The sequence below is a fragment of the Nothobranchius furzeri genome, chromosome 8 (assembly GCF_043380555.1).
Source record: "Nothobranchius furzeri strain GRZ-AD chromosome 8, NfurGRZ-RIMD1, whole genome shotgun sequence".
NCBI classification, from domain to species: domain Eukaryota; kingdom Metazoa; phylum Chordata; class Actinopteri; order Cyprinodontiformes; family Nothobranchiidae; genus Nothobranchius; species Nothobranchius furzeri.
The window spans coordinates 81,241,686-81,248,731 of record NC_091748.1 but is presented as its reverse complement, the minus strand read 5'-3'; positions in this window follow the sequence as shown (position 1 = coordinate 81,248,731).

Sequence of the window (7,046 nt, the reverse complement as noted above, 5' to 3'; positions counted from 1 at the left end):
CAAATGAACCCTTAAAGTATGCTCTTTAAGGGAATGTAAGGCATGTGGATGAGCATACATCCACAGGACACGGGCTGGTCTCTCCATATGTGCATTTTCTACGTAGACAGCTGGCCTTTTCACCTGAATCCTTGCTCACATGGGAACAGCTGTACAACTCATAAGACTTGCTTGGATTATGCATTGCTTGGTCTTAAACATTTAAGGAGAATCAGAGCTTTCCAACAAGCCTAGCTTCATCTCTGTAGGAACCTCCCCCAGCTAGATACAGCCTGTTTTACCTGTCCATTTCCCGGGTGTCAGTTTTAGACTACTGTGTCTAGTAAAATGTTCCCTCTAATATCTCTTGTCCACAAGGCGACAGGACAATGTGGTTTACACCAAATGAACCCTTAAAGTATGCTCTTTAAGGGAGTGTAAGGCATGTGGATGAGCATACATCCACAGGACACGAGCTGGTCTCTCCATATGTGCATTTTCTACGTAGACAGCTGGCCTTTTCGACTGAATCCTTGCTCACATGGGAACAGCTGTACAACTCACAAGACTTGCTTGGATTATCCATTGCTTGGTGTTAAACTTTTAAGGAAAATCAAAGCTTTCCAGCAAGCCTAGCCCCATGTGTGTAGGATAATGCTACAGCTAGAAACAGCCCGTTTCATCATTCCATTATCTGGGGTCACTTTTTAAACATCAGCATCTAATAAAATGCCACCTTCAATATCTCAGGCCCACAAGGCGACAGGACAATGTGGTTTACACCAAATGAACCCTTAAAGTATGCTCTTTAAGGGAGTGTAAGGCATGTGGATGAGCATACATCCACAGGACACGGGCTGGTCTCTCTATATGTGCATTTTCTACGTAGACAGCTGGCCTTTTCGCCTGAATCCTTGCTCACATGGGAACAGCTGTACAACTCACAAGACTTGATTGGATTATGCATTGCTTGGTCTTAAACTTTTAAGGAGAATCAGAGCTTTCCAGCAAGCCTAGCCCCATGTGTGTAGGATAATGCTACAGCTAGAAACAGCCCGTTTCATCAATCCATTATCTGGGGTCATTTTTAAACATCAGCGTCTAATAAAATGCCACCTTCAATATCTCAGGCCCACAAGGCGACAGGACAATGTGGTTTATGCCAAATGAACCCTTAAAGTATGCTCTTTAAGGGAGTGTAAGGCATGTGGATGAGCATACATCCACAGGACACGGGCTGGTCTCTCCATATGTGCATTTTCTACGTAGACAGCTGGCCTTTTCGCCTGAATCCTTGCTCACATGGGAACAGCTGTACAACTCACAAAACTTGCTTGGATTGTGCATTGCTTGGTCTTAAACTTTTAAGGAGAATCAGAGCTTTCCAGCAAGCCTAGCCCCATGTGTGTAGGATAATGCTACAGCTAGAAACAGCCCGTTTCATCATTCCATTATCTGGGGTCATTTTTAAACATCAGCATCTAATAAAATGCCACCTTCAATATCTCTTGTCCACAAGGCGACAGGACAATGTGGTTTACACCAAATGAACCCTTAAAGTATGCTCTTTAAGGGAGTGTAAGGCATGTGGATGAGCATACATCCACAGGACACGAGCTGGTCTCTCCATATGTGCATTTTCTACGTAGACAGCTGGCCTTTTCGACTGAATCCTTGCTCACTTGGGAACAGCTGTACAACTCACAAGACTTGATTGGATTATGCATTGCTTGGTCTTAAACTTTTAAGGAGAATCAGAGCTTTCCAGCAAGCCTAGCCCCATGTGTGTAGGATAATGCTACAGCTAGAAACAGCCCGTTTCATCAATCCATTATCTGGGGTCATTTTTAAACATCAGCGTCTAATAAAATGCCACCTTCAATATCTCAGGCCCACAAGGCGACAGGACAATGTGGTTTATACCAAATGAACCCTTAAAGTATGCTCTTTAAGGGACTGTAAGGCATGTGGATGAGCATACATCCACAGGACACGGGCTGGTCTCTCCATATGTGCATTTTCTACGTAGACAGCTGGCCTTTTCGCCTGAATCCTTGCTCACATGGGAACAGCTGTACAACTCACAAGACTTGCTTGGATTATGCATTGCTTGGTCTTAAACTTTTAAGGAGAATCAGAGCTTTCCAGCAAGCCTAGCTTCATCTCTGTAGGAACCTCCCTCAGCTAGAAACAGCCTGTTTTAGCTGTCCATTTCCCGGGTGTCAGTTTTAGACTACTGTGTCTAGTAAAATGTTCCCTCTAATATCTCTTGTCCACAAGGCGACAGGACAATGTGGTTTACACCAAATGAACCCTTAAAGTATGCTCTTTAAGGGAGTGTAAGGCATGTGGATGAGCATACATCCACAGGACACGGGCTGGTCTCTCCATATGTGCATTTTCTACGTAGACAGCTGGCCTTTTCGCCTGAATCCTTGCTCACATGGGAACAGCTGTACAACTCACAAGACTTGCTTGGATTATGCATTGCTTGGTCTTAAACTTTTAAGGAGAATCAGAGCTTTCCAGCAAGCCTAGCCTCATCTCTGTAGGAACCTCCCTTAGCTAGAAACAGCCTGTTTTAGCTGTCCATTTCCCGGGTGTCAGTTTTAGACTACTGTGTCTAGTAAAATGTTCCCTCTAATATCTCTTGTCCACAAGGCGACAGGACAATGTGGTTTACACCAAATGAACCCTTAAAGTATGCTCTTTAAGGGAATGTAAGGCATGTGGATGAGCATACATCCACAGGACACGGGCTGGTCTCTCCATATGTGCATTTTCTACGTAGACAGCTGGCCTTTTCGACTGAATCCTTGCTCACTTGGGAACAGCTGTACAACTCACAAGACTTGCTTGGATTATCCATTGCTTGGTGTTAAACTTTTAAGGAAAATCAAAGCTTTCCAGCAAGCCTAGCCCCATGTGTGTAGGATAATGCTACAGCTAGAAACAGCCCGTTTCATCAATCCATTATCTGGGGTCATTTTTAAACATCAGCGTCTAATAAAATGCCACCTTCAATATCTCAGGCCCACAAGGCGACAGGACAATGTGGTTTATGCCAAATGAACCCTTAAAGTATGCTCTTTAAGGGAGTGTAAGGCATGTGGATGAGCATACATCCACAGGACACGGGCTGGTCTCTCCATATGTGCATTTTCTACGTAGACAGCTCGCCTTTTCGCCTGAATCCTTGCTCACATGGGAACAGCTGTACAACTCACAAGACTTGCTTGGATTGTGCATTGCTTGGTCTTAAACTTTTAAGGAGAATCAGAGCTTTCCAGCAAGCCTAGCTTCATCTCTGTAGGAACCTCCCTCAGCTAGAAACAGCCTGTTTTAGCTGTCCATTTCCCGGGTGTCAGTTTTAGACTACTGTGTCTAGTAAAATGTTCCCTCTAATATCTCTTGTCCACAAGGCGACAGGACAATGTGGTTTACACCAAATGAACCCTTAAAGTATGCTCTTTAAGGGAGTGTAAGGCATGTGGATGAGCATACATCCACAGGACACGGGCTGGTCTCTCTATATGTGCATTTTCTACGTAGACAGCTCGCCTTTTCGCCTGAATACTTGCTCACATGGGAACAGCTGTACAACTCACAAGACTTGCTTGGATTGTGCATTGCTTGGTCTTAAATTTTTAAGGAAAATCAGAGCTTTCCAGCAAGCCTAGCCCCATGTGTGTAGGATAATGCTACAGCTAGAAACAGCCCGTTTCATCATTCCATTATCTGGGGTCATTTTTAAACATCAGCATCTAATAAAATGCCACCTTCAATATCTCAGGCCCACAAGGCGACGGGACAATGTGGTTTACACCAAATGAACCCTTAAAGTATGCTCTTTAAGGGACTGTAAGGCAGGTGGATGAGCATACATCCACAGGACACGGGCTGGTCTCTCCATATGTGCATTTTCTACGTAGACAGCTCGCCTTTTCGCCTGAATCCTTGTTCACATGGGAACAGCTGTACAACTCACAAGACTTGCTTGGATTGTGCATTGCTTGGTCTTAAACTTTTAAGGAGAATCAGAGCTTTCCAGCAAGCCTAGCCTCATCTCTGTAGGAACCTCCCCCAGCTAGAAACAGCCCGTTTCATCATTCCATTATCTGGGTTTTTTTTTAAACATCAGCATCTAATAAAATGCCACCTTCAATATCTCAGGCCCACAAGGCGACAGGACAATGTGGTTTACACCAAATGAACCCTTATGCTGAGATCTTTGTTCCTGTGGTGAACTTTTCTCCCTCCTTATCACACAGGGAGCAAGCCATGCTCACACATCTCAATATTCACATCTCTCAGCTCAACAGGTTCATCCCTGCCCAGGACGCTGCCTTTTTCAGGGTTAAACCAGACAAGGTCCATTGGACCAGATTCACGGCTGCCAGGATGTGGGACCTCTGGTCTGCCTGGTTAAAATAGGCAGCCCTGATAGCCTACCAGGACAGGAAGGGCATAGAAGCATTGTTAATAACAATGTTTGTAATTTGTCCAGATCTTTTGTACTGTCTGACGCACAGCGTTCTTTGTTAAACAGGGGTTTAACCTTCATCCCCTCTCACAGCAAAGCTAAAAACAATGACACAATGCTGCAGATCAGACATGATTTACAAAAATACCATAGGAGAATCAAATTAGCTGTTCATTTTAAGGAAGATGGTACAGCTAAAACAGGTAAACCAAAACCTTTCATGCCAGAATCCGAATGGGCGCCCCCTGCTGGCACTCTGCCGCCAGAAGTTAACTCACTTATTGAGGAGGATCTTGGTAATTTCAACAAAACATTTTACATGAATAAGTCCAAACCTAACTTGAGTATTAACGAAACCAAAGCACTCAAGGAATTAACAGGCAACAAGAACATTATCATCAAGCCAGCTGATAAGGGGAGCTCTATTGTCATCATGGACAGGGCACAATATCTCTGGGAAGGCAAAAGACAACTGCTGGACACCACCTATTACAATAAACTAGACAAACCCATTTATCCAGAGACCATCCCCATGGTGACTAAAATCATTGACTCTTTGTATGAGAAAAGGTTTATTAATGCAAAACAGCGCAGATATCTTAAAGGCTCTTCGGAACCAAGAGCCAGAAGGTTCTATCTGTTACCGAAGATCCACAAGGAACCAGCAAAATGGAGTAAACCCCATGAGATCCCACCGGGTAGACCCATCGTGTCTGACTGCAACAGTGAAACATATCAAACAGCAGAATTCATCGATCACTATTTAAATCCCCTATCAATAACACACGACAGTTACATCAAGGACACGTATGACTTTATAAACAAGATCAAACAAATCATCCTGCCAGACAACTCCATTCTGTTCACCATGGATATAGACAGCTTATATACAAATATTGACATAACCGAAGGCATTAATGCAGTCAAACAAATTCTCCTTAAACACCCCAACAGCAGAAGGCCAGACAAGGAGCTACTCCAGCTATTACAAATTAATCTGAGAAGGAATGATTTTGAATTTGATGGCCAATTCTACCTGCAAATTAAGGGAACAGCGATGGGGAAGAAGTTTGCTCCAGCGTATGCAAATATCTTCATGGCGCAATGGGAGACGGAGGCATTAAACAAATGTGTAAAGAAACCACTTTATTATTACAGATATCTAGATGACATCTGGGGGGTCTGGACTCACTCGGAGGAAGACTTTCAACTATTTCTAAACACGCTAAACACACATAACCCATCCATAAAGCTGAAATCATCCACTAATGCTAAATCAGTCGATTTTTTAGACACCACAACCTTTAAAGGCCCAAATTTCAGCTCCACACACAAACTTGACATAAAGGTTTATTTTAAACCTACGGACACACACGCATTGCTTTTTAAAACCAGTTACCATCCAAAGCACACATATGCGGGTCTTATTAAATCCCAGCTACTTTGCTTCCACAGAATCTGCACTCAGGAAAGCGACTTCAAGGAAGCCACTCGGATACTGTTTTCAGCACTATCCTTAAGAGGATATTCTAGAGCATTTCTGAAAACATGTAAAGCTTCCTTCCTGGAGTCCAGACCCAAGGACACATCACCATTATTGCCTTTGGTCACCACTTATTCTCCCTCGGCAGGAAAACTAATTCATAAAATCAAACAAAACTTTTCTAAATTCCAATCAGAGACTAACTTACTGCAAAATCACAGGGTAATTGCGGCCTACAGACGGAACCAAAACCTGAAAGATTTTCTGGTTCAGGCCAAGCTGAGACCCCTACAACAACCTAAGGTTAAAGGTCAAAGTGATTTTTTTAACCAACTGCACTGGATACAAAACAGGTTTAACAAAACCGTTTATCCCATCACACAAGCAGGTAACCCTAAAACCAAAAACTGTGTGTATTTAATTCAGTGCAAAATCTGTAAAATGAGATATGTGGGAGAAACAGGAAATAGCATTTTAACACGCTTCACACAACACAGACACAACATTACAAAAAGCCATAACACACAGCGACCAGTAGTCAAACACTTTATTGAACATGGCTGGCAAGCCCTCACAGCCACAATCCTACAGTCAGATCCAAACTGGTCCACAAAACAACGGAAAAGAGCTGAACGGCTCTGGATCTACAGATTGGACACACTTGTTCCCACAGGTTTGAATGAGGGATAGATCTGCACCGGTGGACTAAGTGCAGGAGAGTCTGTGCACAAAGCCCCTCTTTTCTTCAACTCCTAACCGGCCAGTGGCCTCCAGCAACCTGTCTGCTGCAGATTAGTTCCTCCTGATGACCTCTGGAGGGGCACTGCCCTCCCATTTAATACTCTGATGCAATATTTCCACAACAGTTCTTTGGAAAATGAAAAAAATGAGTAGAAATGAAACAGGTGTTCTTCTGTACATTACTTACCTCTTCCCTGACTTTATCTGTTGGTCACTCACCCATCCAGTTCTGCCAACAGGGGGAGTCTGCTGGACATGGAGGAGGGCAGTATTTGTAAGACTCAGAATACAAATTGATTCTTTAATCTAATCCTAACCCCATCCTTATTCTAACCCTAAAATAGTGGAGTAAATTGGATT